This window comes from Sapajus apella, unplaced genomic scaffold (assembly GCF_009761245.1).
Source record: "Sapajus apella isolate SASKATOON/1434 unplaced genomic scaffold, GSC_monkey_1.0 scaffold147, whole genome shotgun sequence".
Taxonomy (NCBI): domain Eukaryota; kingdom Metazoa; phylum Chordata; class Mammalia; order Primates; family Cebidae; genus Sapajus; species Sapajus apella.
Window position 1 is genome coordinate 1,252,221 of NW_022437087.1, and position 17,061 is coordinate 1,269,281.

Sequence of the window (17,061 nt, forward strand, 5' to 3'; positions counted from 1 at the left end):
CAGTGTTTGCCATTACAGAGCCCAGTGCCTGCTCCAACATAGGACCCCAGCAGCTTTTGCCACTGAGGACCAACAGCCAGTACAGCCACCATGGATCCCCCCCCCGATCTCCCCACAGATATTGCTGCTGCTGAGGGCCTCACGGACTTTTTGCATCTGTGGACCCCAGCTGCCTGAGCAGCTTCTTCCCTTCCCCAGATAGAGCCAACCCAGTCAGTGCTATCACAGGCACCCTAGCTCCAGGGCCCAGCATGGCTACTGCATGTGCACCTGTAGTCAGTCCCAAACCTCATTGCTGGCCCCCACTGCCTTGTGTGTACCCACAGCTGGCCCCTGACACTGCATACATGCTTATTGCTGGCTCTAGCTCCCATCACTGCCTGCTCCGGCCCTGCCTACTGAGCAGTGCTTGTTGTTGGACTCTGAGGTGCTGCTAAGGACCTTAAGACCCTTCACAATCACAATGGACCCACTGTAGACAATGTAGTTGCTGAAGTCACAGACCCAGCTGTCTGTGCTGATGCATCATCACATACCCCTGGACTTGGAACTGCCACACTCTCCCATATTTTGTGTCCTGTGTCATTAGATCTGGTGCCACAGCATGCTCCAGTGCCTCTACCCCCAGTTGGCATCCTTATCTACCTTCCCATGAAATTGAAGGTATTTTATTACTGAAGCCAGTCCATCAAGGTTGGAAGAGGTGACTGTCTTCAAATGCATACACCACTTGAAATTATGCAGTCAGAGGAGAAAAAAAGAATATAAAATGAAGAAAGCCCATAAAATCTATGGGAGTCCAGCACACAAACCAATATATGCATTATGGGAGTCCTAGAAGGCAAAGAGAGGGAAGAAAGGGGTAGAAAGCTTATTTGAAAAATGATAACTGAAAACTTCTCAAATTTGGGAAAGGAAATGGACATTCAGATTCACAAAGCCCATAGGACACCAAATAAGTTAAACATAAAGAGGTCTACACTAAGACACATGATGGTTAACCACATTATAATTAAACCGTTAAAAGTCAAAGACAAAGAGATAATTTTGAAAGCAGCAAGAGAAAAGTGACTCATCACATACAAGGGAACTCCATAAGACTATCAGTAGATTTATCGACAGAAATATTGTAGCCAGGAGAGAGGAATGACACTTTGAAAGTGATGGAAAAGAGGACTTGAAATGTTCATAAGGCATAGAAATAATAAACACTCAAATTTATGGACACCTTAAATACCATGACTTAATCGTTACAGTCTATGCATATAACTAAACATCACATGTACCCCATAATATGTTCAAAATTATGTCTCAATAAAAAGAAATAAATGAAGCTCTAATTATGAACATTAGAGAAATGGAGATATATGAAATGACTGAAAAATAATTCAGAATAATCCTCTTAAAGAAGTTTGGTGAACTACAAGAATATTTGGATAGAAAATTAAATAACATTTGAGAAATAATACATTAACAAAGTAAAGAGTTAAACCAATAGAAACAATAAAAATTAATCAAATAGAAATCCTAGAGACAAAGCACTGAAAAACTCAATAGAAATCTTCAACAGAAGACTCAATCAAGCAAATGAAAAAATCAGTGAGCTAGAAGACACAGCATTTAAAATTATCCCATCAGAGCTGCAAAAAGACAAAAGATTTTTAAAAATGAAGAAAATCTATGGGAATTATGGGACACCATCAAGAGACCACACCTTTACATAATAGAAATTGTAGAAGTAGAATAAAGATAAAAAGGGTTAGAAAGCATATTTAAAGAAAAAATGGCTAAAAACTTTCCTAATCTGGGGATAGATGCCAACGTACAGGTACAGGAAGCACAGAGGTAGCCAATCTAATTCAACCCAAAGAGGAGTTCATCAAGACATATAATGAACTAGCAACAATCAATGGCAAAGAAAAAATTCTGAGAGCAGCAACAGATAACACATCATGAAGAAATGCCAATATAAATATTATATGATTTATCAGCAGACATCTTGCAGGCCAGGGGAGAGTGGGATGATATACTCAAAATACCAAAGGAAAAAAAAACTTTACCTAGCAAATTTGTCTTTCAGGAATGAGGGAGAAATAAAAAAGCTTTCTCAGACAAAATCTAAGAGAGTTCAAAGGATACAAATCACAAAATGATGTAAATTCTGAGATTGAAAACAAAATATGTTTGTATGGGAGTAAAAGGGTAGAGTTATTATATGCAATCAAAGTTAAGGTGTTATCAGCTTGAAATAGGCTGTTATAAGTATAAGATGTGCTATGTAAGCCTCATGGTAACCACAAACAAAAATCTTTAGAAGAAGCACAAAACAAAAAAAGGAAAGGATTCAAAGCACATAACTAAAGAAAACCATCAAACCACAAAGAAAACAGCAAGGGAAGAAGAAAGAAAGAAAGTATCCATAAAACAACCAGAAAACAATTAACAAAATGGCAGTAGGAAGTCCTTACCTATCAATAATTACTTTGAATGTAAATGAATTAAATTATCCAATAAAAAGACACCCAATGACTAAATAGATGCAAAGACAAGACCTAACTCTATTTTCCCTATAAGATACTTACTTCATTTTTAAGGACACACATAGACTGAAAGTAAAGGGATAGAAAAAGATATTCCATGCAAATGAAAACCAAAAGAGAGCAGGGGTAATTATACTTTTATCAGATAAAGTAGGCTTTAAGTAAAAAACTGTAAATTACAAAGAGAAAAGGAAAGACATTATATAATAATAAAGGGTCAATTCATCAACAGGATATAACAATTATAGATGTATATGCAGCCAACATCAGAGTACCTAAATATATTTTAAAAAATTAAGGCAAGCTTGGTGGCTCAGCCTGTAATCCTAGCACTTTGGGAGGCCAAGGTGGGTGGATAATTTGAGTTCAGGAGTTCAAAACCAGCCTGGCCAACATGGTGAAACCCCATCTCTACTAAAAATACAAAAAAAAAAAAAAAAGCCAGGTGTGGTGGCCAGTGCCTGTAATCCCAGCTACTCAGGAGGCTGAGGCGGAAGAATTGTTTGAACCTGGTAGGGTGCATGGGTTGCAGTGAGCCAAGATTGCACCACTGCACTCTAGCCTGGGCAACAGAGAGAAACTCTGTAAAAGAAAAAAAAAAACATACTTGTCTAACCCACAGCCTGTAGGCCACATGTGCCCAGGACGGCTTTGAATACTGCCTAATGCAAATTTGTAAATTTTCTTAAAACATTGTGAGATCTTTTTGTGATTTTTTTTTTTCAGTTTATCAGCTAGCATTAGTGTTAGTGTATTTTATGTGGCCTAGGACAATTCTTCCAATGTGGCCTAGGGAAGCCTAAAGATTGGATACCCTAAAGGATCTGAAGGGAGAGATAGATTGCAATCCAATAATTGTAGGGTACTTTAATAGCCCACCTTCAACATTGGACAGTTCATCCAGACAGAAAATATTGAACTTGACACCACTTTAGACCAAATGAACCTAACAGACATAACAGAACACTCCATCCAATAGCAACAGAATATACATTCTTCTCAAACACACATGGAACATTTTCTAGGACAGATCACATGTTAGGGCACAAAACAAGCCTTAGGAAACTTAAGAAGATTGAAATCATATGAAGTATCTTTTCTGACCACAATCATATGAAACTAGAAATCACTAACAGGAGAAATTTTAGAAAATTCACAAATACATGGAAATTAAACATGCTCCTGAACAACTAATGGGTCAATAAAGAAATTACAAGAGAAAATGTAAAATATCTTGAGATGTCAATAAAAGCACATCACACCAAAAATTTATGGGATATAGCAAAAGCGGTTCCAAGAGGAAAGTTAATAGCAATAAATGCCTACATCAAAAAAATTCAAATAAGCAATTTAATGTTACTTCTCAAGGAACTAGAAAAAGAACAAACTAAGCCCAAAGATAGCAGAAGAAAGGAAAGAAATACATCCTATGTTCATTCGTGACGAACACAGATGCAAAAATTCTCAGCAAAACACTAGCAAACTGAATTCAATAACACATTAAAAGGATCATCCACCATGATCAAATGGAATTTATTCCTGGGATGCAAGATTGGTTCAATATATGCAAATTAATGAATGTGGTACATCACATTAACAGAATGAAGAAAAAAACTATATGATCATCTCTTAGATGCAGAAAAAAGCTTTGACAAAATTCAACATCTTTTCATCGATAAAAACTCTCATTAATTAGATATGGAAGAATGTACTAAAAGCCACATACAAGAAGCCCACATCTAACATTATACTCAATGGGGAAAAATTGAAAGTCTCTCCTCTAAAACATGGAATAAGACAAGGATGTCCACTCTTGCCTTTTCTATTTAACATAGTATTAGAAATCCTTTCCAGAGCTATTAGGCAAGAGAAAGAAATGAAAGGCATCCAAATAGAAAAGGAGGGAGTGAAATTGTTGGGCTGGGCATGGTGGCTCATGCCTGTAATTTCAGCACTTTGAGAGGCTGAGGCGGGCAGATCATGAGGTCAAGAGATCGAGACCATCCTGGCCAACATGGTGAAACCCCGTCTCTACTAAAAATACAAAAATTAGCTGGGTGTGGTGTGTGCCTGTAGTCCCAGCTACTTGGGAGGCTGAGACAGGACAATCGCTTGAACCCGGGGCGGGGGGAGGCAGAGGTTGCAGTAAGCCAAGATTGTGCCACTGCACTCCAGCCTGGTGACAGAGTGAGACTCTGTCTCACCAAAAAAAAAAAAAAAAAAAAAAAAAAAAAGAAGTGAAATTGTCACTGCTGACAACATGATCTTATATACAAGAATAAAAACACCACCAAAAAACTGTCAGAACTAATTAAAAAATACAATAGTTTCAGGACACAAAATCAACGTATGAGAATCAGTAGCATTTTGGCCGGGCATGGTGGCTTACGCCTATAATCCCAGCACTTTAAGAGGCTGAGGCAGGCAAATCACCTGAGGTCAGGAGCTCAAGACCAGCTTGGCCAACATGGTGAAACCCTGTCTCTACTAAAAATACAAAAATTAGCTGGGTGTGGTGGCAGGTACCTGTAATCCCAGCTACTCGAGAGGCTGAGGCAGGAAAATTGCTTGAACTGGGACTTGGGAGGCGAAGGTTGCTGTGGGCAGAGATTGTGCCACTCCACTCCAGCCTGAGTGACAGGGCAAGACTCTGTTTCAAAAAAAAAAAAAAAAAGAACTATCCAAAAATAAATAGAATAATTTCACTTAAATAGTTATAAAAATAAATAAATAAAATACTTAAGAATAAATTTACCAAGAAGGTGAAAAACCTATATACAAAAACACTATAAAATAAATTGGAGAATACATAAATAAATAGAAAGATATCCTGTGTTCATTGAGTGGAAGAATTAATATTGTTCAAATATCCATGCTACCCAAAGTAATCTACAGATTCACTTTAATCCCTATCAACATTCCAATGTCACTTTTTATAGAAACAGAAAAAGCAATCCTAAAATTCATATTGGACTATAAAACCCCCTGAATAGCCAAGAAAATCATGCACTAAAAGAACAATGCTGAAGAGGTATCACACTACCCAATTGAAAACTATACTACAGAGCCATAGCAATTTAAACAGTATGATACTGGCAAAAAGTAGGCATTCATTATCAACCAATGCAATAGAATAAACAGCCCAGAAATGAACTCATGCATGTACAGTCCATAGATTTTGAATAAAGTTGCCAAGAATGCACAATTGGAAAAGGATATTCTCTTCAAGGAATGGTGTTTAGAAAACTTGAAATCCATATGCAGAAGAATGAAATTGGATCATTATCTCATACCATATGTGAAAATCAACTCAAAATGGACTAAAGGTTGAAACATAAGATCAGAAATTGTAAAACTACTGGAAGAAAACATAGAGGGAAAACTATACAACATTGGTCTGGCCAATGATTTTTTTGAATTTGGCCTCAAAAGGGCAGGCAACAAAAGCGAAAATAGACAATGGGATTATATCAAATTGAGAACCTTCTGCATAGCAAAGGAAACAATTAACAGTGTAAAAAAGACAACCTACAGAGTAGAAGAAAATATTTTCAAGCCATATATCTGATATGGGGTTAATATACAAAATATATGGGGAACTCAAACAACTCAATAGCAAGAAAACAAACAAAATAACTTTAAAATGGACAAGGGACCTGAACAGACATTTCTCCAAAGAAGACATACAAATGCCCAACAGTATATGAAAAAATGCTTGATATTGCCAATCACTAGGGAAATGCAAATTAAAACCGCGGTGTGATATTTCACACCTGTCAGAATGACTATTATCAAAAAAACAAAAGATACCAAGTATTGGTCAGGATGTGGAGAAAAGGGACTCTTGTATATTGTTGATGGGGATATAAATTAGTATAGCCATTATGGAACTATGGATATTCTTCAAAAAACTGAAAATGGAATTAATATATGATCCAGCAATCTCACTTATGGGTATTTACTTAAAAGACTTGAAATCAGTTAGTTGAAGAGATGTCTGCACTTCCATAGTCATTGCAGCCCTGTCCACAATAGCCAAGCTATGAAATCAAGCATAACTCTAAGTAGTGGGGAAAGGGGAAAATGTAGAAATGATGGTCAAAGGGTACAAAATCTCAATTAGACAGGAGGAATTATTTTTTTATTTGTTTTTGCGATCTATTACATAGCATGGTCCATATAGTTAATAATAGCGTATTGTACATTTCAAAATTACTAGGAGAGTAAATTTCAAATGGTTTCACTATAAAACATTATAAGTATTTTGGGTGATGAATATGTTAATCAGCCTTATTTAATTATTACACTTTGTATTCATAAATCATAACATCACTTTGTTCCCTATAAATGTATACAATTATAAACTTAATATATACTGGGGTAGGGAAGCAGTGGGGGTCAGGAAATTCTAATTATTATAAAAGCTTTTCGGTGCTAGCTGACTTTTAAAATTATGTGCATCTATTACTTAGATAAAAATGAAAAGTAGATGATTAAACAAACACTTTTTTTCTTTTAACAAGAAAAGGAAGAAGATGGAAGGATGCTGGCAGGGTGGTAGCATTAGAATTATCTTGATTTTTTTTTTTTTTCTTATCTTTGTCTTTTGCTGTTTCCATTCACCTCCCCCTGCCCTGCCTCCACTTAGTTTGAATTACTTTTGCATTCAGGAAAAACCTCCCAAAATTTAGGAAAAGCTAACACCTCTTCATATCCTTAGATCTACTCTGGTGGCTTGGCTATTGGGTCAGAGAAGCTCCTTCCTTCTTTAACAGAAGTCATGCTGTCCTATGTATTTATTTTTTTACCCAAGCATTGTGCAATAGCTTTTTCTTCCTTTCCTTCAAGAAGCTGTTCTGCGTACATCCTACTGCATATCCTGACCACAGGGTGTCCCTGTCAGTGGCCAGCAGAGCCCTCACTTGACTACCTTTGGAAGAACTGATGGGTCTGAGCTATGGGCAATGAAAGTGGAGCTGAGTAAGAGCACTGGATGGGTTGAATGCCCATGACCAACAAGCCAAGAACTGCTCACCCAGAAACTGAGGCAAGCCTCAATATTTTGGTCCACTGACCCAGCTCAGGAAGAGGGAGAGTGGATTGTGAAGGAGAAAAGAACAGTAGGGACTGATTCTGAAAGCTGAAAGAGCAGACAGCTGAGGGCTTTCACTTCCTGTGTGTCCTTCTTTCTGAGCCCAGAGAACATGTAGTATAGCGGGAGAAACACTGAGCCTGGGAACTGTCCCAGTTATGTTCCTTCCTCACCTGTAAAACAGAGCTGCCCTTGCAGGGCTGCTGTGAAAATTAACTATGTTAAGTGAACTGCATATAAACTATATGTTGCTCTTCAAGAATATGAAGACTTATTAATCTATATAGTTTATTATTAATAGTGAAACAGTGGGGTTGGCTCAGTTTATCCCTGAACTTTTTGCTTGGAAGCCTCTCAGGTATTTAACATTGAGGTTTGTGTCTTTCATGACTAAGACAATTGGATTTTTCCCAGCAGCTACTATTGATTCAATTAAAGAATTTCAATAGGTATAGAGATAACTTTCTAAAGAGTTATTGTTTATAAACCCAGCAGACTTAAATTCTCATTTTTTAAAGTAGGAAGAAAAAGATGATGTCTAGAATGGAAGATTAAGGAAGAAAAAGTACAGTTGACCCTTAAACAACACAGGGGTTAGAGGCACTGACCCCTTCTACACTGTTGAAAATTCACGTGTAGCTTTTGACTCCCCCAGAACTTAACTACTAATGGCCTACAATTGACCAGAGGACTTACAGATAACATAAACAGTTGATGAATACATATTTTGCATGTTAAATGTATTAGACACTGTATTCTTAAAGTTAGGTAGAGGTACTAAGCCTAATACCCAATAGTTATTTTTTCTGATTCTCTTCCTCCTCCCAACCTCCACCATCAGATAGGACGCATGTCTGTTATTTTTCCCCTCTTTGTGTCCACATGTTCTCATCATTTAGCTTCCACTTATGAGTGAGAACATGTGGTATTTGATTTTCTGTTTCTGTGTTAGGTTGCCTCCAGCCTCCAGGAAAATGGCCTCTAGCTCCATCCATGTTGCTGAAAAGGACATGATCTCATTCTTTTTTATGGCTGATAGTATTCCATGGTGTAGAGGTACTACATTTTCTTTATCCAGTCTACCATTGATGGGCATTTAGGTTGATTCCATGTCTTTGCTGTTGTGACTAGTGCTGCAATGAACATATGGGTGCATGTGACTTTATGATAGAATGATTTATATTCCTTTGAGTATATACCCAGTAATAGGATTGTTGGGTCAAATGCTAGTTCTTTTTTTAGCTCTTTGAGGAATTGCCACACTACTTTCCACAATGGTTGAACTAATTCACACTCTTGCCAACAGTGTATAAGCATTCCCTTTTCTCTGCAACCTTGCCAGTATCTGTTATTGCTTGACTTTTTAAAAATAGCCATTCTGACTGGTGTGAGATAGTAGCTCATTGTGGTTTTGATTTGCATTTCTCTAATGATCAGTGATGTTGAGCTTTTTGTCATATGCTTGTCAGCTGCATGTATGTCTTCTTTTGAGAAATGCCTGTTCATGTCCTTTGCCCACTTTTTAATGGGATTGTGTTTTTCTTGCAAATTTGTTTAAGTTCCTTATAGAGCTGGATATTAGACCTTTGTCAGAGGCATAGTTTGCAAATACGTTCTCCCATTCTGTAGGTTGTCTGCTTACTCTGTTGATAGTTTCTTTTCTGTGCAGAAATTCCTTAGCTTAATTAGACCCCATTTGTCAATTTTTGCTTTTGTTGCAACTGGTTTTAGCATCTTTGTCATGAAATCTTTGCCAGTTTCTATGTCCAGAATGGTATTGCCTAGGTTATCTTCCAGGGTTCTTATAGTTTTAGGTTTTACATTTAAGTCTTTAATCCATCTTGGGTTGATTTGTATGTGGCATAAGGAATGGGTCCAGTTTCAGTCTTCTGCTTATGGCTAGGAGTTCTCCCAGCACCATTTGTTGAATAAGGAATCTTCCTTATTGCTTGTTTTTATCAGTTTTGTTGAAGATCAGATGGTTGTAGGTATGTGGTCTTATTTTTGAGCTCTCTATTCTGTTCCGTTGGTTTTATGTGTCTGGTTTTGTACCGATACCATGCTGTTTTGGTTACTGTAGCCCTGTAATATAGTTTGAAGTTGGGTAGCATGATGCCTACAGCTTTGTTCTTTTTGCTTAGGATTGCCTTGGCTATTCAGGATCTTTTTTAGTTTCATATGAATTTTAAAATAGTTTTTTCTAGTTGTGTGAAGAATGTGATTGGTAGTTTGATAGGGATAGCACTGAATCTGTAAATTGCCTTGGACAGTATACTCATTTTAATGATGTTGATTCTTCCTGTCCATGAGTATGCAGTTTATTTCCATTTGTTTGTGTCATCTGTGATATCTTTGAGCAATGTTTTAGAATTCTCATTGTAGAGATCTTTCGATCTTTCACCTCCCTTGTTAGCTGTATTCCCAGGTATTTTATTATTTTAATGGCAATTGTGAATGGGATTGCATTCCTGATTTGGCTCTCAGCTTGGCTGTTAGTGTATAGGAATGCTGGTGGTTTTTGCCCATTGATTTTGTATGCTGAGACTTTGCTGAAGTTGTTTATCAGTTCAAGGAGATTTTGGGCCGAGTGGAGTTTTCTAGATTTAGAATCATGTCGTCTGCAAATAGGGATAGTTTGACATCCTTTCTTCCTATCTGATGCCCTTTATTTCTTTCTCTTACCTGATTGCTCTGGCCAGGACTTTCAATACTATGTTGAATAGGAATGCTGAGAGAAGATATCTTTGTTTTGAGCCGGTTTTCAAGAGGAATGCTTCCAGCTTTTGCCCATTTAGTGTGATGCTGGTTGTGGGTTTGTCATAGATTTATTATTTTTAGGTATGTTTCTTCAGTTTCTAGTTTGTTGAGAGTTTTTAACATGAAGGGATGTTGAATTTTTATCGTGGATTTTCTGCATTAATTGAGACAATCATGTGGTTCTTGTCTATAGTTCTGTTTATGTGATGAATCATATTTATTGATTTGCATATTTTGAACTAAACTTGCATATCAGGGATAAAGCCTACTTGATTGTGGTGGATTAGTTTTTTGATGTGCTGCTGGATTTTGTTTACTAGTATTTTGTTCATGATTTTTGCATCAATGTTCATCAAGGATATTGGCCTGAAGTTTCCTTTTTTGTTGGGTCTCTACAAGGTTTTGGTATCAGGATGATTCTGGCCTCACAGAATGAGTTAGGAAGGAGTCCCTCCTCCTCATTTTTTTGGAATAGTTTCAGCAGGAATGGTTCCAGCTCTTTTTTGTACATCTGGTAGAATTCAGCTGTGAATCTGTCTGGTCCTGTTTTTTTTTTTTTTTTTTTTTTTTTTTTTTTTTTTTTTTTTTTTTTTTGGTTGGTAGGCTAATTCAACCAAAAATTAGTGATTCAATTTTGGAGCTTATTATTGGGACTATTGGAGCTTATTAATTATTTGGAGCTTATTATTCAGGGATCCAATTTCTTCCTGGCTCAGCTATGCAGGGTGTATGTGTCCAGGAATTTGTTTATTCTTCTAGATTTTCTAGTTTGTTTGCATTGAGGTGTTCATAGTAGTCTCTGATGGTTATTTGCATTTCTGTAAATGACAAAAGTTTAACTTGGCTCTTCTTTCTTTTTCTTTTTTCTTATTCTAGCTAGCAGTCTGCCATATTAAGTTTTTTGTTTGTTTGTTGTTTGTTTTTTTTTTAAACAGCTCCTGGATTCATTGATCTTTTGAATGGTTTTTCATGTCTCAATCTTCAGTCTAGCTTGTTGGTTATTTCTTGTCTTCCTCTAGCTCTGAGGTTGGTTTGCTCTCACTTCTCTAGTTCTTTCAGTTATGATGTCAGATTGTTAATTTGAGATTTTTCTAACTTTTTGATGTGGGCATTTAGGGCTATAAATTCGAAGGAGCCATTTTTATCACACATACTGAACATTTGCTTTGGGCTGGATGCCCTTCAGGGAGAAGAAGACAGAGAATGCCCTTAGCCCTTACTATTCTTAATTTGGCTCAAAAAGCAGGGTGGGGTGGTGCAGGTTAGAGCAACTTAACACACAGACACACCTCCTCACACACCTCCTCACAGATACATGCAGGTTAGGAATCAGAGAAAGTGCTGGAAGAACTTTAGAGGTCACCTACTGCATGGTTTTCAAAAGGAAAGTTCTTTCTTTTCTTTTTCTTTCTTTCTTAGCAGCAGAACACAAAACAAAATATTAAATGTACATAAAACCAGATAGAAGTGGAATGCCCTCCTGTGGTGGTTGGGAGCTGTCCACTCAGCTACTTCTCATCTCCTGTTTAGCTCTCCCTCCAGAACCTTCTGCCAGGCACCTGTGAGGCTCCCTAGAACCCCTCAAAGTACAGTCTGAAACCATAATTTTACAGATGGAGAAACGAGGGCTCCAGCATTAGAGATGTTTACGGCCCCACAGCTAGGGGTGTGCAGAGGTGGAAGCTGAAGCCAGGACCCTGGGGTCCCCAAACGTGTTCATTCCACTGCATCAGTCCTCCACGTGGGTTGGTTGGTGACCCAGAGGGGCTCTGGATTCAGCTTCTTTTCTGGGAAGGCAAACGCTAAACTTGGGAGTTGCCCGGGAAACCCATGGGAAACCTATTCCAAACCAATGTACTAGGCTGAGGCACTCAATTCCTGGAAGCAGGATTAAGAGCATTCAGAAAATGTGTCCTCTTTTCATCTAGCCTTTGAACTGGAAGACATACATGGGGTCACCAGGGGACTTTCCAAATATCTACATTTCGGAGGTCTGACGGGATTCAGGAGTAGCCCACAATACCTGTTGCAATAACCAGGTAGTTCCAGCAGAGGGCACTACTGTCCAACAATCTGAAATGCTAACCAGACTCAAAGATTGGAAAGCCAGGAAGCTCCTTTAAAAAAAATAATAAATTTTTTTTCAGTAGTCCTAGTTCACTGAAAAGAACATAAGTATAGCAATTCAGACTAATTAAAATTCCCAATCACACAGGTTTCTAGGGTGTAGCTTTAAAAGAATCAGGTGACCAATAGGCATTCTGTTCTTCAGTTTGCCTGTGGTTGCTGTTAGTTTCTTGACTAACCTGGCTTTAATGATCAGCCAGAGCATATCTTGCAGAAGAAAGAGCAAAAGACGTTGAAGCACACTGAGCCAACCACACATTTCAATAAATGTGAAGATTTTGAGACACTGTGAACCAACATGCACACATTTCAATAAGTAGATAGAACCTTAGGGATGGTGCACCAACCCACATATTCCAATAGATAAATGTGGGGGCAGTGTGAACCAACAAATACATTTTAAAAAGAGTTGTGGGTGAGAGAGGGTGTTGACAGGCTGGGCTACCTGCTCAGGAATGCACAGCTGGTGTCCAGAGACTCAGTCAGACACTTCTAGCCTCACGATTGCCAGGGACCTAGGAACAGGCTCTCATTTCCCCACATGAGGAAATTCTGGTCCACAGGGGTTTTCCCTCAGGGGGTCAAGCTCCTCTGTAGATTCCCCAGGATCTGAGGGGGGTGGGAGGAGAGGCTGAGAGAGGCTGCCCAAGCCAGGGACTGACTGAGTCTATTCTCCCCATGAACGGAATGAGCGGCAGGCCTTTTCCCCTTTAGGAATAGTCTAGACCAGTGATCCTCAACTGGGGGCTATTTTGTCATCCACTCCCATCAAGGAATATTTGACAATGCATGGAGACATTTTTGGTGGTGTCATGATTTTGGTGGTGCTACGGCATTTAGTGGGTAGAGGTGAGGGAAGCAGCTGAACATCCTACAAAACACCGGATAATTCCCTACAAGAAAGAATGATCTGGCCCAAAATGTCAATAGTGCCAAGTTTGAGAAACTGGTCTAGACCAGGGACCAGAAATTCTCAAAGTGTAGTCCCCAGTGTGGCACATCATCATCAGTGGGGACTTACTACAGATGGAAATTCTTGGTTCCTACCGAAGACCTACTAAATCAGCAGCTCTGGGAGTAACTTGTGTTTTAATAAGCCTTTTGGAGAATCTAAGGCATGCTCAAGTATGAGAACTACTTGTGTGGGGACTATACTGCTTGAGATTGGTAGTCTAACACTGTACTTCTAAATTATTAATGTGCTTACAGTCACTGCAGAATTGTTAAAATGCAGATTCTGATTTAGCAGTTGTTAGAATTTGCATTGCTTACAAGTTCCAGATGACACTGATAATACTGATCAGGCCCACATTTTAAGAAGCGAGGAGGATCTAAGATATTGCTTTGAAATTTACCAGATCATAAAATACATCTGAAGTGTATGTTGAGCCTTCAGATTCTCAGTCCCTTTCTGAGACACTCTAGGTAGGATATTTCCAGAGGAAGGGGCTAGAATTTTTTTTTTTTTTGAGACAGAGTCTCACTCTGTTGCCCAGGCTGGTGTGCAGTGGTGTGATCATGGCTCACTGCAGCCTCAACCTCCCAGGCTCAAGTGATTCTCCTGCGTCAGCATCCCGAGTAGCCGGGACTACAGGCATGTACCACCATGCCAAGCTAATTTTGTTTATTATTTGTAGAGATGAGGTCTCACTATTTTGCCCAGACTGGTCTCAAACTCCTGGGCTCAAGCAATCCTCCAGCCTTGGCCTCCCAAATTGCTGGGATTACAAGCATGAGCCACTGCACCTGCCCAGAGTGTGTATTTTTATTAAGTGTCCCAGGAAATTCTCATAATCAAGCAGATCTAAAAACACTGACTTCAGATGGCAGATTCAAGAGTTATTGATGAATACATCATCTCTGAGTCCACTTCATTTACATCAGAAATTCTCAACCCAGGCTGGGGAAAATCACCTGGAGAACTTTGAAACTTCCCCTGCGCAGGCCACAGAGTAGACGAATTATATCAGAACCTCTGAGGGTGGGACCTAGGAAACAGCTCTTTCTAAAAGTTGCCCAGGTGATTCCAATGTGTAGCTATGTTTAAGAATCAGTGACCTTAGAAAAACAGTCTGGCAGTTGCTCAAAAAGTCAAACACACAGTTACCATATGACCCAGCAATTCCACTCCTAGGTATATACCAAAGTGAATTGAAAACATATGCGCACACAAAATCTTATACATGAATGTTTGTAGCAGCATTTTTCATAATAGCCAAAAAATGGAAGCAATCCAATGTCCATTGACTGATGAATGGGTAAATAAATAAAAATGGATATGTCATACCCACACAATGAAATACTATTTAGCAATAAGAAGGAATGATATATGTTACCACTGGAACGAAGCTTGAAAACATTATACTAGTAAAAGAAGCCAGTTGCAAAAGGCCACGTATTGTATGATTCCACTTACAGGAAATATCAAGAATAAGCAAATCCATAGAAGCGGAAAGCAGATTAGTGGTTGCTAGAGGCTGCTGCAAGGGGAAAACTGCTTAATGGGTACAGGGTTTTATTTTGGGGTGACGGAATGTTTTTGAACTAGATAGAAGTGATGGTTGCACAACACTGTGAATGGACTAAATGCCACTGAACTGTACACCTTAAATGGTTAAAATAGTAAATTTTATGTTATGCAAATTTTATCACAAAGGAAAAGAATCAGTGGCCTATAAAGTTTCCTAATAGAGGTAGATTTCAAGAAATCAGGCAAAATCAGGATGAGTGAATTAGGTAACTCAGGAAAAAGATAACCTAAAATAGACAATCTGCCATGTATGTGCTCATATATTCTTGGACCTTTGGTAGGGTAGAGAGTAAATACATTTTCAGAGCCTATTTGGAGTAGCAGATAATGAGCAGATTCCTGTGATTAGGGGAAAAGAAGCTATTTCCATCTGCCAGTTGAAATTCTATTGATTGGAAAGTTTGCCCCCACAATTTGGGAAGTCTGCACTTTTTTAAAATGTTCAGAGACTGAGATTGCTGAGATCAATTTCTTAATTTTGTGGGTTGAGGCTAGGGTTATTTAATTTGAATATAAACAGAATCATGACCCTATAGGCTGGAGGTTTAGGGACATGCAGGCAATTGACATTTAAGTAACACTTAGCTAGCCACATGCCTGGGAGGGGAAACTGAGTGTGCCCAACTTTGAAGAGGGAAGGTCTTGGGGAGGTAATGACCCTATGCCCTCAGTCATTTGCAAATGGGCCTAGCAGAGAGAGACCCTATCAAGAGAAGTTGACATTAGATATATCTTCCGGAAATTTAGCTTGTATAATTTTAAAATCTTTTCTTTTGTTTAATATCTACCTCTCTTGCTAGACTCCATATTCCACAAGGGCAGAGACAGTGTATATTATACTTACCACCATATATTCAGCAGTGCTAGGCACATAGTAGGTGGGTTCTCAATAGATCTGTTGATTGACAACTGGAGGCCATGGGTAAAGCCCCTTGTCGACGGGGGAGTGTTAACAGTAGGACTGCCAGATGAGATTAGGGGGCAGTGGGAAAGTGAGTCTGTAAGCAAACCTCGACCACATGGTGCCATGGGCTTGCCCAGCACTGTAGGGGAAGGAAGGGGAGTAAAAAGAGGCTTCCTGGAAATGATGTTACCTGAGCTGAGGCTCAAGGGGAGGCCCAAGGGTTAGTGGGTCAAAGACTGGAAGGGCAGTTCCCGCAGAGCCAGCAATACGTACATGACCAGAGGCAGTTGACCAGCCCTGGGACTGTGGAGCAAGGGCTGGAGTCAGCCTGGCTGAAGCCAGGCATGGTCATGAAGGACAGGCCTGGCCTTGTTGGCAGTTCTACCCTGACGGCAGTGAGAAGCAACTGGAGGAGTGGAGATACAGCCAGGTCTGTGTTACTGTAGAACCCCCTGGGGCTGCCATCCCAAAGATGGATTTGAGAGTAAGTCAAAAAGCTGCTGAGATAGTGTTAGAGAAGGAAGAAAAAGGAGAGGATCATCTTGTTGAACTAACATTGATTACGCGCATGAATGGGGGGAATTTTAGAGCATTTTTCGTAGGTAGATATCTTGGGATTTGGCAACTGATTGCTGGATATTGGAAATGAAATAAAAGAAGCCTAGGATAGTGATGATGATGATGATGATGAAGATGGTTGTAGCTAACATCTGTTGAGTGCTTATGTTATAGGCATTAAGTACTTCATATACACCATGTCATTTGAGCTTCATCATGAACCACTAGAGACTATTTTGTTATTATTATAAGGGTGTTTTAATTCTGATCAGTACCTTTTCTTTTTGAAAACATTTCTTTGTTTTTCGAGACAGAGTTTCACTCTGTTGTCCAGGCTGGAGTGCAGTGGTGTGATCTCAGCTCACTGCAGCCTTTGCCTCTGGGGTTCAAGCGATTCTTGTGCCTCAGCCTCCCGAGTAGCTTGGACTACAGGCATGTGCCACCACACCCGACTAATTTTTGTATTTTTAGTAGAGAAAAGGTTTCACTATGTTTGCCAGGCTGGTCTCCAACTTTTGGCCTCAAGCATTCTACCTGCCTCAGCATCTCAGAG